The sequence below is a fragment of the Prionailurus viverrinus genome, chromosome B1, assembly GCF_022837055.1.
Source record: "Prionailurus viverrinus isolate Anna chromosome B1, UM_Priviv_1.0, whole genome shotgun sequence".
NCBI classification, from domain to species: Eukaryota; Metazoa; Chordata; class Mammalia; order Carnivora; family Felidae; genus Prionailurus; species Prionailurus viverrinus.
In genome coordinates this window covers 105,650,765-105,669,150 of record NC_062564.1, presented here as the reverse complement: position 1 = coordinate 105,669,150, position 18,386 = coordinate 105,650,765, and positions in this window count along the sequence as shown.

Below are 18,386 nucleotides of genomic sequence, written 5' to 3'. Positions count from 1 at the left end.
CTCTAGCTCTAACTGGAGGATCTTAGATGAGTTCCCTTACTTCCCTAAGCCAAAGGCTTGACAAAAGGGACAGTAATGGTACTTGCATGATAAATCCCTGTGTGGAATAATTGAGATAATGCACACCAACTGTTGAATACAGTACTCAATAAATGCCAACTATAGTATGGTAGTATATTATCAGTAACTGCCTTTGAATTCTTAACCCCTCAAATTTAGCCACCCCATGAAAACCTGTGAACAAAGCAGGAAAATTTGTTCAGAGCTCCCATCCCACCAAGCTTGTGTCTCTTAGTATACCTCAGTAATTCCTCTCTTGGATCAGAGACAATCACGAGGCTGCTCTAAGCTCCACTCGAGAGTTTGTCCTCTCAGAGGTCTCTCTACCTCTCAACAAGTTTGATCCCCAAAAGTCAATGAAACACTAAGTATTTTGGGTTAAAACACTTTTCCTGAGGAGTTTGCCAAAGTACGAGTGATTTTCAATTCCTCAGTTACAAGTGGGAATAAACAGATTGGAAGAAAAGCAACACTAGAACTGCTCGTGAGTGATCTGGGAATCACAAAACCCAATGCTGAAAAAGACTTAGAGCTCCAATTTTCTGTCAAATGCAGAAATCTTTGCCCAAAACCTCCTGATGAGTGGACTTCCAGCTATTTCTTGAAAACTACTGATGGGGCAAATTCTTACTTGGGAGCCAGCATACTCCATCTGTAGAAAGTCCAAATTGTTGGAAAAATCTCTGCTATTGAGCCAGAAACCTACTTTACCTAGCTGTGGTTCTGTTTCTGTTCTCCTACTGATTTAGTATTAGACCTGGGTTCAAGTCCCTATTAAGTTTTTTGTTTCTTGGCCTCCAGGGGGCACTAAAGACTCTCCCCCACTTCTCTTAAAGGACCTTCAAGATAGAGATTTGCTGAAGGGGCAGATCCAAGAATAGTAATTAGTATACACTACTAGAGTCCTATTATCATTTAAGATGTAAATACGTCTGTATTCACATAAATAATCAATGCCCTATTTTCCTTCCTTATGCTTAGTGATTTTCCTCACTTCATCTTTGGATTCTTAACCATAATGTTGAGATTTGATTATGGGTTGAGGTTGAAAGGGAGACACCGAAACTGGTTACCTGTTTGGCCTAGCTACTAGGAAAATATTTTGGGGTTTGGGGTCAAACCCCAGCTAATTGCAAAGGGCCTGCATTTGCCTGGTTTGTCCTCAATGCAAAAATGTCCTCTGGGGAATGAACTGCCTGAGGCAATGCATGTGGGTAGGGGTGGAGATAGGAAAAAGGGATCCTGGCTCCTAGTCATCCATCATTCACTACTAACCTTTCTAAATACAGTTTGCTTCTCTGTGATATAGAGAGAACAATTCCACTTAACAAAGTTGTGAGAATTAGAAACAGTTTGTTAAGTGCTGGACAATGAGCAAATGACTAACATTTGAGTGTGTGAAGACAATTATCAGGACCCTCCTCTTTCTTCTAGCAGCCAAAATGGCAGGCAATAAACAGTCACTGAACAAATGAGACCTTCAGATAAAATGCAAATGAGCTTATAAATTTTTTTATAATATGGTAGCATGGTGACTACAAGAGAGATCACAAACCAGCACCCAGCAAGATGGATGTGCCATCCAGATATATTTTATTTGGTACAGAATCATTTTTAAATTAATTTTCATGCATTTTAAAAATCAGTCGTTTGGGGTGCCTGGGTGGCTCGGTCGGTTAAGCGTCCGACTTCGGCTCAGGTCATGATCTTGCGGTCTGTGAGTTCGAGCCCCGCGTCGGGCTCTGTGCTGACAGCTCAGAGCCTGGAGCCTGTTTCAGATTCTGTGTCTCCCTCTCTCTCTGACCCTCCCCCGTTCAAGCTCTGTCTCTCTCTGTCTCAAAAATAAATAAACGTGGGGCGCCTGGGTGGCTCAGCCGGTTAAGCGGCCAACTAAGGCTCTGGTCATGATCTTGCAGTCTGTGAGTTTGAGCCCCACGTCAGTCTCTGTGCTGACAGCTCAGAGCCTGGAGCCTGTTTCAGATTCTGTGTCTCCCTCTCTCTGACCCTCCCCCGTTCATGCTCTGTCTCTCTCTGTCTCAAAAATAAATAAACGTTAAAAAATAATTTTTTTAAAATAAAGAAATAAACGTTAAAACAAAATGTTTAAAAATCAGTCATTTATCCATAAAATTATGGATCACCAGCTTCCCTAGTGTATCTGTTAGAATGCTTTTGGCTTCAAGTAAAAGAAACCTCAAATCCAACTGCCATAAAAGAAGGCATTTTAACAGATTTTATGACATCTTACAATAGGAAATACCAATTTCTCCAGGGTTGATGGCTTCAGTGCCTTACTGTGTCCTTGAAGCCCTAGGCTCTTTATCTCTCTGCTTGTTCATCTTCATGTTGGCTGCATCTTAAACTCTCAACAAATAACAAGATGTTACAACTAGATAGAAAGAGAAAAGGCTTGTTCTTTCTGTGCCTCTTTTCTTGAAGCAAAGAAATCTTTCCCAGAAGCTTCCTAAGAGATTTCTCCTCACACTCTTTTTATTACTAGATCACATGCCCATTCTTGAGCTGGCAGATAAGACAGACTTACTGTGATTAGCCTGGTCGAATTATCTGGAGTGTAATGGGTGCTTGGGAAGAGACTGAGCTATATATACTATACCTTGAAAAATGAAAAGATCTAGCAACATGGCAACCTAAATTCCCACAATTCCCAACAAATATCTATAGCTGTCTCCATCCTTAGGCCTTGGGAACAGTCTTCAGTTTGTCATGGCCACGACCTGCCCGGATTTTCTAAGCATTTATGTTTATTACATTTAGTTTATACTTTGTTATTTGGCAGAAATTTCATGCTATAAACTATGATGTTTCACAGGCATTTCAGCTGACAGATTCTGGTGACTAATGAATGGGCAATTGTTCAGTATCTATAGCAAGGTAACACATTTTTTGTCCCATAACTTAGCAGCTTAAAAACAATAAGCATTTATTATTATCTCGCAGAGTTTCTGAAAATCAGGAATCTGAGATTGGGTAAGCAGGGTGGTTCTGGTTCAAGGTCTCTCATGAAGTTACAGGCAAGACGTGGATAGGACTATAATCATCTGAAGGCTTACTAGCCTAGAGGATTGGCTTCCAAGCTCACTCATGAAACTGTTGGCTGAAGGCCTCAGTTCCTTACATATGAACTTCTCCATAGGGCCACTCACAACATGGCACTGGCTTACCCTAGTGCCAGTGACCCAAGAGAGCAAGAAAATGACCAAGACAGAGGCTGCAAAGACTTTTATGATCTAATCTCAGAAGCGACACATATTCTATGGTTCACGTAGTAAACTAACCCCAGTACAGTGCGGGAGGCAACTACACAAGAGTGTGAATTCTGGGAGGTGGGGTCATTGGGTATCATCTCTAAGGCTGGTTACCATAGTTATATTCTGCAAAACTGCTCTAACAGAAAATTTAAACCGATACTGTATTTGTAGGGTGGCTCTATGTATTTTACAAGTACTAAATATCTTAGGGAGTGCATTGTCGATTAAACAAATGTTTTACATAAAATACAGGGTCAGCTGCAAACAAAAGTGTCTGAGTTTCCCCACAATTGCATCTCCCATGCTACTTTATGAGCAGATTCATTCTCCTTCCTCGTCTGGTTGCAAGAAAATAAAAGATTTTATCAATGAGTTCAAGTATCCAGCCTCCTAGTAAAAAGACTCCCAAGTGTACTAGCTACCTGATTAAGAATACCTGTGTCAACCAGTCTGGAGTTATTAACATTTTAATGGGACAAAAGAATGCATGGAATGGACAAAGGAATTATGGGATTTCAGATATCCCTGAACTAAGTCCAGGAGAGCAGTAATTTGGATAAGGAAGATGCCTTTTGAAACTGTGTCATTTGTAAGGCTGTCCATATTAGAATACATACAAAGAAACATAAAGCAAAACACAAATAGCCATGGTTTAATTTGATGAGAAGACTATAATCCTTTTCAGTTAAATTGTATTCACTATGTATAAAACAAACAAATCCCAGCTTTTGTAATGCAATAAAGTTTCTTGTTCAAGAAATTAAGCTACATGGGGGTGCCTGGGTGGCTCAGTTGGCTAAGCATCCGATTTCAGCTCAGGTCATGATCTCACAGTCTGTGAGTTTGAGCCCCGCGTCAGGCTCTGTGCTGACAGCTCAGAGCCTGTAGCCTGCTTCTGATTCTGAGTCTCCCTCTTTCTCTGCCCCTCCCCTGCTTATGCTCTGTCTCTCTCACTCTCAAAAATGAATAAATGTTTTAAAAAAAATTTTTTTAAAGAAATTAAGCTACACGCATTTCTGTTGTTTTCTATACACCCTCATCTGAACAAAAACTCAAGGCATCAATAGGCCTATATTTATGCATAATGCTGCTGTAACAACTAGAAACAAAATTTGCTGGTAGAGCTGAAACTGAAATCAGAAAGAATTTTTTTCCCTCTCCTTTCATAAAACAGTTATATTGTGAAGGACATATGCCTTCATTTTTGTACTGAAAGATAGATACAGTTTTGAAACAGAGACTCATTGGCAGTATTTATAGCTAAGTTATGTAATAAAACCAACTCAGGGCATTAAAAATATGACGTTACTCCAGACTTGTCTTTATTTTTAGAAGGCTTAGAAACTTCTACCCAGTGTAGAAAGGCTCTACATATGACTCAATGTTCTTTGCTATCAAATGGTCATTAGAAAGATGAAATGTGGCCCGTCAGTCAACACGCAAAACAATACTTGGCACGTAGCATCACTTATGTTGGAGCTCACAGCTGAGTCTAAGCAGAGACAACTTTATGAAGATCTAAGATCCTAAAATAAGAAATATTAACTAGGAAGGTTTTGTTCTGTGATAGAATGGCTGTTAATGCAATGCGTATGTCTTGTGGAATGCCTGTCTTCAGAAATATTTTAAGTAAATTATTTCAAAAAATCAAAAATAACTTTGAATGATGTTAACCTTTGGAACATAACTAGCTCAACAGGGCATATAATGATTAAAGCAGAAGGAGGAAACCTTCCAGAAAGAGACCTTTTGAAGTGAAGAGTTTAAAATGTTTAAACATTGAAAACCAACAAAAAAACCTGCACAATAAAATCAGTTTTAAGAAGATAAACAATGCCATGATTTCCAGTTTTTATCATAATATGTAATAGTTTTTGAAAGCTATGATTTTGTACCTTATAGTTTTCTATAGTCTTTTTATTCTCAAAAGGTGTTTGATAAAGATTCAGAAAGAGAGCACAAAGAGTAAAAAATACCTTTAATGTACACTCATTTAGTAACATCCGATCAATCACTTAAAGATATATTGACTGCTTCATAATGAAGGATAATTCTTCTCCAGTGGTTGGATGAATTTGTGTTGGTTGTAAGTAGCACCTTGAGTGAGGTATTAGATATTATTCATTTCTGGATCTTCACTATCTAGTACAAGCTTCTCAATAAGTATTTTCCACTGACTACCTCCAGTCTCTTACCTAGTTCTCTTAGTGGTCAATGGCTTACCTTTGTGATATGGCTGGTTGGAGTTAAATATATGAAACACAGTGGAATGCAGAGGGTTTTGTGGTTTTTCCCCCCACAAATTTGATGATTTTTATGAGAAATGTTAATAAAAACAAAGAAAATTTACTTTGTTTAGAATATTTTATTTTGCTACAAATATGCATTTTCCTGTTACATTTTAACTCCCTCACAAGATGAAATAGAACAATAATTCTACAGGGATTATAACCTATACAATTTAAAATTGTCTGGAGGGGCACCTGGGTGGCTCAGTCAGTTCAGCATTGGACTCTTGATTTTTGCTCAGGTCATCATCTCACATTTATGAGATAAGGTCCCACATCAGGTTCTGTGCTGGCAGTGCAGGGCCTGCTTGGGATTCTCTCTCCCCCTCTCTGTGCCCCTCCCCCACTCTTTCTCTCGCTCAAAACAAATAAATAACCATTAAAAAAATAAAATAAAATTGTCTGGAGATGCATTTGGGGCAACTTCAACAGTTTTTTTAAAAAGTGCTTTTTGTGAGGAGAATAAGTCATACAAATGGAAAATCATCAGGGAACTTATACAATCACAATGCATTTCTCTCTTATGAATGTAGAGAATTCTGAAATTTCAGTATTTTTATTTTTGTTTTTATTATTCTTTTTAATATTTACTTATTCTTGAGGGAGAGAGACAGAGTGCAAGCAAGGGAGAGGCAGAGAGAGGGAGACACAGAATCTGAAACAAGCTCCAGGCTCCGAGCTGTCAGCACAGAGCCCAACATGGGGCTCGAACTTATGAGCCATGAGATCATGACCTGAACCAAAGTCAGATGCCTAACCAACTGAGCCACCCAGGCACCTCAAGATTTCACTGTCTTTATACAGCTTCACTATAGCCCACTGTAGCTCATGAAGCTGCGAGATTGTAAATAGTCTTACAAATAATTTTGAATGAAAAGTAAATTATTATGTTTAAATCAGCAAAAATGAACAAATGCTATGTTCAGGAAAAACAAATAAATCGATCCAAGATTTTTGGAAGTTATAAAGTTGAAAAAAGATGTTATTAACAACATTGCTATATTTAAAAAAGAAAGAAATGGCATTAATAATGGAAAACCTCTCATTCTACCTCTCAAAGGAAAACCCTCATTCTCTACACTTGATTATTCATAAACCTAGGTAACTTTAAAGGGGTTGAGAATTTTTATGGTTGCTTGCTTTTTATTTGCCAGTAATGGAGCCATGACTTTTCTCTTTTTGTTTACCTCCTTATCTACCATGATGTGCTCTAAACTGAACAATGTTGCAAATGCCAAATCAAACTTTAGATAATCTAACACAGGAGCAAACTATAAGAAAGAGTTATAAATAATAGACCTGATATGTAAATATCAGATTTTAAAATACATCTTTATTTTTTCTGATTTGTCAGCTAGTTGAACTCTAGCTCATTTTCAAAGCTTACTTTAGCAGCGTAAAACATTTTTTTTTAATTAAAAAAATTATTTTTTACATTTATTTACTGTCGAGAGACAGAGTGAGACAAAGCACAAGCGGGGGAGGGACAGAGGAAGAAGGAGACACAGAATCTGAAGCAGGCTTCAGGCTCCGAGCAAGCATTCAGCACAGAGCCCGACGCGGGGCTAGAACCCATGAACCGTGATATCATGGCCTGAGCCTAAGTCGGTCACTTAACCAAGTGAGCCACTCAGGCACCCCAGCAGCATAAAATTTATAACAAGGGAAGAGTCAAAGTACTATCTTGACAATTTAGGCAATAATAAGGGTTGATATTTATTGAACACATTCTGTTCAAGTTCCTGCACTAACCACATTATCAATCATTTATTTTATATATATTAACGCTTTCCATATTCTGTAATATAGCTGTTATTATCCTACTGAAAAAAGAAAAGAAAAGAAAATGGAGGCATAGAGGGTTTCATCACCTTGCCCAAATCTATCTACACAGGCACTAAGTGACTAGCATGAGACGCCTCAGCAGGCCTGTAACCACTACATTATAGAACAGAAAATAAGTTTTATTTTTAAGTGACTTCTCCTAATTGTTATCGTCAACTATAAGTTTCAGTACATACATTCAATTCACCATTTCGCAAAGGCAAAGGCAAAGATCCTGGTAGACCTCACTAACCTGCGAAGCTGTGTAAAGCTGACAGCTACAGTCAGGCTCTAGTGACTACAGCTATGCAGCCATACAACTCAGAAAAGCAGATCTGAGGGACTTGAATTCTTCGGGCCTAGTGACTGAGTTTATCAGGCAGGTTTCCACACTTGAGCACCAGCTGAATATATATACGGTATATGGCCTGTTGAAAAGAGGGACCACTACCTGCCACTGAGCTGAACACCTGACCTGGTTATGATTTTTATCACATAGTTCCAATGGCTAGTTCAAATGGCAGAAGTTGGCACTTATCAACGCAGCCTCTGGCCTCAGGATAGCTTGGGTTCAAATTCATCTCAGCAGCCTGATATCAATTTGATCATTTGGGCAAGTTACATAACCTCTCTAAGTGTCCTAAAATTATTATGAGAATTAAGTGGGATAATTTTTGTACAGCACTTACTTGGGATCTGGCTTGTTTGTTTGTTTGTTTGTTTGTTTCAGGGGGGATCAAAACAGTATTAATTAAAGAGAAATTGAGGAGGGTTTAGTTCATAAATTATTATTATTGAAAATAATAAATGGCTATTTGAAAACTGCTGGCCACTAACAGAAACACTTTCAAAGAAATTCTGCATTTATTATGCCATATTATGCAATGCAGTTATTAAGGGTTAAGCTGTTCACCCTGACTCTGCTTCTTACTACTCAAGTGGCATCAGGCAAGTTGCTTACTTGTAACTTTTAGCTCAGTTTACTCATGTATAAAATGAGGATAATTCTAATACCTATCTCAGAGATGATCATTGTTTGGTGATTAAATAAACTAACACAGGGGCGCCTGGGTGGCGCAGTCGGTTAAGCGTCCGACTTCAGCCAGGTCACGATCTCGCGGTCCGGGAGTTCGAGCCCCGCGTCGGGCTCTGGGTTGATGGCTCAGAGCCTGGAGCCAGTTTCCGATTCTGTGTCTCCCTCTCTCTCTGCCCCTCCCCCGTTCATGCTCTGTCTCTCTCTGTCCCAAAAATAAATAAACGTTGAAAAAAAAAAATTTAAAAAAAAAAATACAAAAAAAAAAGAAACTAACACAATAACAACATGGTACCTGGCATATAGTAAGTTCTGGATAAATGATGGCTACTGGCATTATTTACTATTATTATTATTATTAAAAAAACAAGTACAGAATAAGAAATCTCAAGTTCTGGTGAGGGGAGATGAAAAGAATATTGGCTTTTCTTTACCACTTTTAACTGAATATGGCCACTCACTAGGTCACTAGGCTGTCTTTTAAGAAAGGGGCAGGAGATGTTCTGGATGTGGTTTATGAAACCACAAGTTCACTAACAAACTTGGCCTGCTTAGATGCTGGGTAAACACTAGGTTCTCTGGCCTCAATTCATTGATATGCTCATTAAGAGCAAGCATAACAATTTTCTGCCAAAGGAAAATATTGATCCATTAACGTAAATGTTACCTGAAAGAGCTCCAATCTATCTGTGCTTACTTTCTTGTTAAGAAAGGAAAAACAAAGATTGCTTGTTTCTGAACATTTTAAGATACTCACTCTAGGCTTCTGCATGAATTCCTGGGTATTAACACCAAAGGAATTAAACTCCCTTTGCTCAACCCTGGATGGATAACGCTTTCAATGCTTCCTTGCAGGGTATAGTTAGCTGCAAACTATTTTATTTCCCACCCCCCCTTCCTGGGCCTCCTTCGTCACAAACACTCTTTGAAAAGCATCTCTATCCTAGTTTCTACTAGTTAACTTTATCAATGGAAGAAGGGAGTGTTACAATTAATGTGACCATTGATAAGCTGAATTACTAATTTTTTCCTAACATTAGTAATTAAAATTGTTCTTTGTATTGTCACCATTTCATCTAAATAAGGGGATACTATGCTGTCTGGTGAACAGCACATAGATTGATGATCAATGGTCATTATGTCCAATTCTATGCAGCCATGTGACAGCTCAGATCTTTGCTAGCTCCTCTCTGAGTTACAACTGTGGTAACAACATCACCTCAGAGTGATATTGTGCAGAGACATGAAAAGTGCTGCGTGGACTATTTCATTGGCACTCTACAGATGGTATGTCTTATGCTCCACTTTTTTTCACCTTTGTAAATTTTGGGGTTTCTTTTTTAATGTTTAATTATTTTTGAGAGAGAGACAGAGCATGAGTAGGGGAGAGGCAAAGAGAGAAGGAGACAGAGAATCTGAAGCAGGCTCCAGGCTCTGAGTTCCAGCCCCCTGACACAGGGCTCAAACCCAAGGACCGTGAGATCATGACCTGAGACGAAGTCTGATGCTTAACCAACTAAGCCACCCAGGCACCCCCATTTTTTCCCCTTTGTATAAGCTCAATGTTTGCTCAATATTATTAGAAGTCTCATGGTTTTTTCCCTACCAAATCACGTGTCAAGAAACATTTTCATAAACAGTTCAGGAAAAGTCGTTTGAAGCCCCTTGAGAACACACTAACTTAAAAACAAACAAACAAAACCAAAAAACAAAAACCCCTCACCCAGTGTGTTTTTGGAGTTCTGAAGTTTAGTATATACTGTGTACTTAATTAAAATCTTAGATTCTTTGGGAAAGAAATGAACTTTGTCTTTTAGGTTGGTAGACAAAGGAATTAAATTTTTTTTAATGCTTATTTATTTATTTTGAGAGAGAGCATGAGCAGGAGAGGGGCAGAGAGAGAGGGAGAGAGAGAATCCCAAGCAGGCACCACACTGTCAGTGCAGAGCATGACACAGGGTTCAAGCTCATGAACCTGAGAACTGAGCTGAGACCAGATCAAGTCTGACATTTAACCGACAGAGCCACCCAGATACCCCTGGACAAAAGAATTTAGACCAAATTAAAATGTTACAAAGCCTTTGAAACATAAAACAAATAAAGTATTTGTAAGTGGTAAGTTCTATGAAGAAAAACGAAAAGTTTAAAGGGACAGATAGTGACTTGGCGGGGGGGAGGGGGGTAGGTTTGATGATGAGTGTTTTAGGTAAGGAATGGAAAAGACCTATCTGTGGAGGTGATATTTGATTGAAGTCTAAGACAGGAAGAGCTGGCCTTGTGAAGACCCATGCAAGGGCATTCTTAGAAGAGGGAGCAGCAAGTGTAAGAGGCCTGAAATAGCAATGAACTTGATGAATTTCGTCCTCTAAGGACTAAATTATGCATTGGTACTTTTTTTGCTTCCCACACAGGAATTTTACATTTTTAAAAAATTTATTAAAAATATAAAACAGGCCATTGAATTTTATATTAGGTAGTGTGTGTGTGTATGTTTGTGTATATGTGTGTGTGTGTGTGTGTATACACACAATGAATATTGTATACATGAATACAATGAATATATACATATGTATATTTAAAATGAGAATGGTGACACATATGAAGAAATCAGTGGTCATCATCTCCATTTTCCTCTGGATTTCAAGTACTAACTGTGGCAAGTACAACATCATAGTTGGGGTGGATCACTGGGATTCCTAACCTACTGGCAAGAGCAGCAGTGAGGGTTTTGTTTTGTTTTTTTTTTCTGGGGCACAAATCTCTAAATCGAACTTTACTGACATTGGGTGTCACCCAGGTTTTAGCTCTTATTTTCACTGTTATATGGGCTCTATACCCCAGCTACCCTCTTTTCTCCATATCAGCATAGAATAATGCTAGTTTAAGGGACTTTGGCCTTTTCTGATTCTTCCCCGGGCCACAGCTGTCCTCTACTTTAATTTTCCCTTTAAATTCTTTGTGATTAAAAGAAACTGTTTCTGTGTGGCCTACCATGATGACTTTGTCTTAGACATTTTGTCCTTTGTTTACTTTCTTTGGCTATGCTGTGTTTTTACTGTTGCTGTTTTTGTTGATTTTGTCCTTCAAATTCATCAAGTTCATTGCTATTTCAGGCCTCTTACACTTGATGCTCCCTCTTCTAAGAATGCCCTTGCATGGGTCTTCACAGGGTCAACTCTTCATATCTTAGACCTCAATCAAATATCACCTCCACAGATAGGTCTCTCCATTCCTTACCTAAAACACCCATCATCAAACCTCCCCCCAAGTCACTCTCTGTCCCTTTAGACTTTTCTATTTTCTTCATAGTACTTACCACTATCTGAAATAATGTTTGCCTTTTACTATGTTTAATATCTGACTCCACACTCTGGATGGTAAGCTCCATTAGGGCAGGGATCTTGTCACTTTTGCTCTTTACAGAATCTCTGTTGTTTGGTACAAGGGCCATAGATATTTCACAAATGTTTCTCAAAGGAATAAATGAATGAATGAATCAATAACTGTCTTCTACCTCTTCTCTATCTATCTTAATCTTGCCAATAAGTCAAAGTCCATTTCCCCCCTATAAATATCCTTCCAGAGGATTCTAGCACACAATGTTGATTGAAACAGTGGCTATCATTTAAAAAAAAAAATTTGTTAATGTTCATTTATTTTTGACAGAGAGAGACAGACAGACCATGAGTGGGGGAGGGGTAGAGAGAGAGAGAGAGAGAGACAGTATCTGAAACAGGCTCCAAGCTGTCAGCACAGAGCCTGATGTGGGGCTTGAACTCATGGACAGCAAGATCATGACCTGAGCTGAAGTCAGACGCTCAACCGACTGAGCCACCCAGGCACCCCTCTCATTTTTAAGAGTACTAGATTACCTGTTAGAAATCCTCACCACTCTGCCCCAAGTTTTAGTTGCTGGTCAACTCTGACCCAAATGACCCCCTTGGTTTAGGTTGGAACCAATCAGTTATGATCCCCATCAGTTCTCAGAGACTATTCAGCAAGTATGTAATCCTTCAAGGCATTTTGCCCCACAATGTAGCTCAGAACTCTCAAGAGTGCCACCAGCCTATTCTAGACAAGTGACTCTGAAGAACAAGAGCAGTATAATTTATCTCTAACTTTGTTTTTTAAGTAATCTCTACACCCAACGGGAGGCTTGAACTCACAACCCTGAGATCAAGAGTCACATGCTTTATCAACTGAGGCAGCCAGACTCCCCTAATCTCTAACTTTTCAACCAGCCTGCTCAAGATAGTGAGGAACCCCATCCAGGCCCATTCTAGTCTTGGCTATCAACAGGCATCAAACCAAGTATGTAAAATAGGTAAATTAAAAAAAAAAAAAAAACCTCTATACTTCTTCTTTTTCCACATTCTTCACTTTGGGTACCCTCTGGATCCCAGGCTTGCTTTCTTAGGTCTGGTGCTATCTAGAAGGTAGCTTCAGTACAACCATTAGGCTATAAGCTTTCCTCTCGGGCAATTCCCTAAGCACTTTTTGATGAACAATATCAAACGCTTAGTTTGCAAGTGGTTAATTTGATAAATTCCTTTGTGCTAGACTAAAAGAACCCTCAGGGCCTCTTCTCCATTTCCAACAGTCTTAATTGTAGCTTTTTAAGATAACCATCCACTTTGGTATGTCACCCAAAGGAATGAGAAAAGAGGTTAAAATTCTAGACCAGGTAAGAGGTGAAGGCAAAAAACAGGTTGAGACAGCTACTTCTGATGAGTAGCTTGTTGAGTAGCTCAAATTCTTCTGGGTATACAGCCAACAACTTTCACAGATTTCCAGAACTTCAAAAAGAATCGACTCGAACATGTTCTTTGGGGGAAAAAATAAAGTTATCCACTTAATACTTTTGATTTTTATGGTGATTTCTAAACATCTTTACTCCCAATTGTTCTCTACTAATTTCTTCAGCATTTTTCCCCCTGAATGCTTTTGTTGTCTCTTCCCACGCCCATTTCAGTGATATTTTTTCTACGCAGATTACTCAGCCTGAAATTGTTCTCCCTCTGCACCGTCTGTATTTTCTCCTTTCACATAAATGCCCTTCATTTATAAAAATCCCTCTTTTGAAATCTGTTACTTGTATATTGGACGCACCAGCTCTGAAATTTTCCCCTCAGGAATGAAATAAAGAGAAATACAGGAAGAATAAAGATGAAAGAAGCATTGGATCTGTTTCTCATCTTCCTCTATGGAGCTAAGGGAAAGGCAGAAATAGAAACCAGGCCCTCCCACTCTATGAAAAACCTACTAACCTTTCCTCATCCCTCTTGATGGACTGGAACCTTAATTATCTGTCTCAAGTCATTAGACTATTAAAGAAATAATTTGCCTTTTATTTATGCTCTACTCTATTAATATTAACATTACTGATATTGATCGTAATAAAGAAAAATAATGAAATCACCTATATTCTTTGCCATTTACTTTCTTTAATCTGGTCATCATTTTTTGCTATCATAAAAACAGGGTAGTATAAAATAACAACATTAAAATAAGAAAACTATTGCCTCTTTTAGTTAGGCATGCAATGAATATTTTCACATATTAACATATCAATAAAACTATTTCCTATAACATAACTTTTCACATAAACTTAAAATGAAATTTATAAGTTCAGCTTTTTTTGACTGAGACAAAACCACTTTGAGATTTAAATTATAAAATATGTGTGGTGTGATTGTGAGATGTTATCTCAACTTTTCTAGAAAGCATGAAAAATGCAGCTGCATTTTTACCACAGTGACATTACAATTACTTGGTCTGCTGAAATTACAATCAAGAAGAGCCTTTTGTCTGTCTATAAACAGTTCTGTAGGACAGCAGTGTATTTCTTCAAGCTATTGAGGATGGGCTTGTTACTAAAGAGATTTAGGTTGCTATCTAGTGAGGCTTAGTTAGTGTGATAATGAGGGCACAAGGGAATTTTCAAAAACCAGTTGGTTTTAAATACACCTGGGAATTTACCTGGGAAGAGGCATAGACTGCAAACATCAAAAGACAAGAGGTGTGTTTTAATAGCACAGTGGCCAAAGGTAGTAGTAAGTGAATAATGAACACCAATGTGAACGAATTCAATGCACAGTGCCAAAAGAGTACTCAAATTTCTCCATTTAATTATGGTGTCAAATACAAAGATAAGAAATCACTTGTTTTTTAGAAAAATACTGACTATAAATACATTCATAAATAAATTTTAGTGGAGAAATCATATAAGCACTATTCTGGCCAACAGCACTATTTTTTTATTTATTTTATTTTATTTTTTATTAAAAAAAATTTTTTTTTAATTTTACAGAGAGAACAGGAAAGCAGGGAGAGGGGTGGAGGGAGGGAGAGAGAGAATCTTAAGCAGAGAGAGAGAATCTGAGCATGGAGCCTGATGCAGGGCTGGATCCCACGACCCCTGGGATCATGACCTGAGCTGAAACCAAGAGTGGGAAGCTCAACCAACTGAGGCACGCAGGAACCCCCTAAAGATTTTATTTTTAAGTAATCTTTACACCCAACGTGGGGCTCGAACTTACAACCCCAAGATCAAGCAAGAGTCGCATGCTCTACTGACTGCACCAGCCAGGTGCCCCAATAAGCACTATTTTGCCTAACAATCTTAAAAGTCTGCTTTATGTGTTGTGCTATTTAAATAATAAGTCCTGATCACTTGATTAATTCCTGGTAATGATAAATATATATTATCTTATTTAATCAACTCTGCAACACTTTCAAGACAGACATTTTGTATGAGGATACTGAGGTTTAGTGAGATTAAATAATGTACTTAGACCTTAAGAGGTGAAACTGGGACACAAAGCCAGGCCTTATTAGATGCTGAAGCACTTGCACGTCACCGCTGCCCTGTGTTGCCCTGCCCCATATGTGGGTAGCTTGCAGGCAGCTTACAGGCAGTAAGAAGGGTACAGGATTTCTTCTTTTGAACAGATATGTTCAGGGGCGGCTGAGTGGCTCAGTAGGTTAAGTGGCCGACTTTGGCTCAAGTCAAGATCTCATGGCTCGTGAGTTCAAGGCTTGTGTGGAGCTCTGTGCTGACAGCTCAGAGACTGGGGTCTGCTTTGGATTCTGTGTGTCCTTCTTTCTCTGCCCCTCCCCTGCTCTTGCTCTCTCTCTCTCTCAAAAAAATAAAAAAATAAAAATAAAAATGTGAAAAAAACAAAACAAAACAGATATGTACAGCACTTTGTGAGCTCACCAGTAAAAAACTAACCAAAGCAAAGTATAAAGCATTAAAGTTTAAAAAAAAAAAAAAAAACTAAACAAAGCCAATGGATTTCAGAGTCTGAGCTTCGTCTGGTTTCTCTGGTGATGAAATATAGTTGCACTTGTGAGCCTCATGGAAAAATGGAGACATTCATGGGAGAAGGTATGCAAAACATGATAATCCTTAGATGGTTGTGCTTATAAAATATAGCCATCTCTTTCAGACAGCAACATTAGTTGTAACTTATACATTCTTTTTAAAATATATCACTAAGTCCATTTAAAGTTCCAAGATGTATTACTCAGCACAGAAATAGAGTAACAGTTGTTATAACCAAATTAAGGGCTCCCTTCAGATATCTTTTATTGACATTATGTTGGTACACAGGAATGTTAAAAAGCCTTTACATAAAGTGGTGCATTCTCAACCTAGAGGATTTGGTGAGAAATAACTGATGTTTCAGTTTCAGTTATTCAATTCAAATGAATGTCTCACGCAAGTGGTTTTCTAGTTAATGAATATATTTATACATACTTTAGTTCTTGCTTAATGCGGTGTTTGTACTCTATTCTAGAATTTATTACAGTCCTGCAATTATTTGCTTTTCTATCATTCCCTCACTAAACTGTAAGCCATAGTGGTGCAAGAGCTGTGTGTGTGATCCCTCTTCGTGCAGCCATGGTCTTGGCAATGCCTACTAACTAGTAGGCACTTAAATTCTTATTTTTTCGAATATGTACATAGAATAGTTTCTCAACCTCAGCTTTGTTGGCATTTTGTACATTGTAGGTACATAGCAGCATCCCTGACATTTACTCACTTAATGCCAATAGTTCCTATCCACTCAACCCAAAATATCTCCAGACACTGCCAAATGTTCCCTGGGGGAAATACCACCCCCACTTGAGAGCCATTGACATAAAAGGATGCAAACACAGAGAGATCAAAACACAAATAAAGTCTATAGGATCAATAGTGATGTCCCCTCTTTAAAAAGAAAAATAATAAAGTCTATAGGATCAATAGTGATGTCCTCTCTTTAAAAAACAAAACAGGGGGCACCTGGGTGGCTCAGTGGGTTAAGGGTCTGACTCTTGGTTTCCTCTCAGGTCATGATCTCACAGTTCGTGAGATGTGAGGATCGAGCCTCACATCTGGCTCTGAGCTAAAAGCACAAAGCCTGCATCGAGCCTGCTTGGGATTCTCTCCTCCCCTCTCTTTACCCCTCCCTGCTTGTGCTCTCTCTCTCACTCAAAACTAAATAAATAAACATTAAAAAATTTTTTTAAAGAAAACAGTGGCACCTGGGTGGCTCATTTGGTTAAGCATCTGACTCTTGGTTTCAGCTCAGGTACTGATATCATGGTTCCTGAATTCAAGCCCCACGTTGGGCTCTATGCTGACAGTACAGAGCCTGCTTGGGATCCTCTCTCCCCCTCTTTCTCTGCCCCTCCCCTGCTCTCTCTCAAAAAACAAAACAAAACAAAACAAAACAAAAAACTTAAAAAACACAAAAACAAAAACAAAAACAAAAAAACCCAAAGTACAAAAAATATTTGGTAAAAGTAAAACTCTCCCTCCCTTGTCTCCTAAGCAGCTTCATGTATATTATTCTCGACCTGAGATATTCAACACAGTTGCCACTAGCTATACATGTGGCTATTGTGCACTTGGGATGTAGTCTGTTCTGAGATGTGCTAAGTATAAAATACACAATGAATTTTGAAGACTTAAATGAAATAAAGAGACTTAATGAAATAGAGACTTAAATGAAATAAAATATATCATTAATAATTGCTTTACATTTACATGTAAGAATGATAGTTTTTGATAATATTTTGGATATTTGGATAAAATAAAATATACAATTAAAATTAATTTCACCTTTAAAAAAATCATTTTACTATGGCTACTAAAAAATTTAAAATTACATATGTGACTTACATTATATTACTATTATAAAACACCCTTTTCGGGAAATTTTCTTTGGGGTTATAAACATACAAATATGTGTATTTAATGTTGTTAAACTTAATATTTTTATATACATTTATATGTATGTTTTATTTTTTGTTTTATTTTATACTTAGCATAAACATAGCATATGGTACTTAGTAGATACTTAATAGATGTTTGTTGATCAAGTCAGTAAACAATTGAATGACTACATGTATACATACATAAATATGTGCATACCTATTCATACACATGTATAGTGTTTTTTTTTTTACATAGGACTTTCACATACTTCATTTTGATTCCTATAACCTTGAATATAAATATTTTATTATCACCCTCATTTATCTTGTGTGTAAACTGGGTATAATAACAATATTGTTGTGAAGATTATATGTGTATTAATATAAGTACTCAGTTTTTTTTGTTTTTTAAGTAGATTCCATATCCAATGTGGGGCTCAAACTCATGCATGAGCCTGAGATCTAGAGTTGCATGCTCTATCAACTGAGCCAGCCAGGCGCCCGTAAGTACCACCTTACAAAAACTATGTATCATCATCCTTCTCTTCTTTGTTTATTGCTTTTTTTTTTTTAAGTTTATTCATTTTGAGAAAGGGAGAAAGCAGGGGAGGGGAAGAGAGCAAGGGAGACAGAGAGAATCCCAAGCAGGTTCTGCATTGTTAGCACAGAGCCCTACACCAGGCTAGAACCCACAAACTGTGAGAT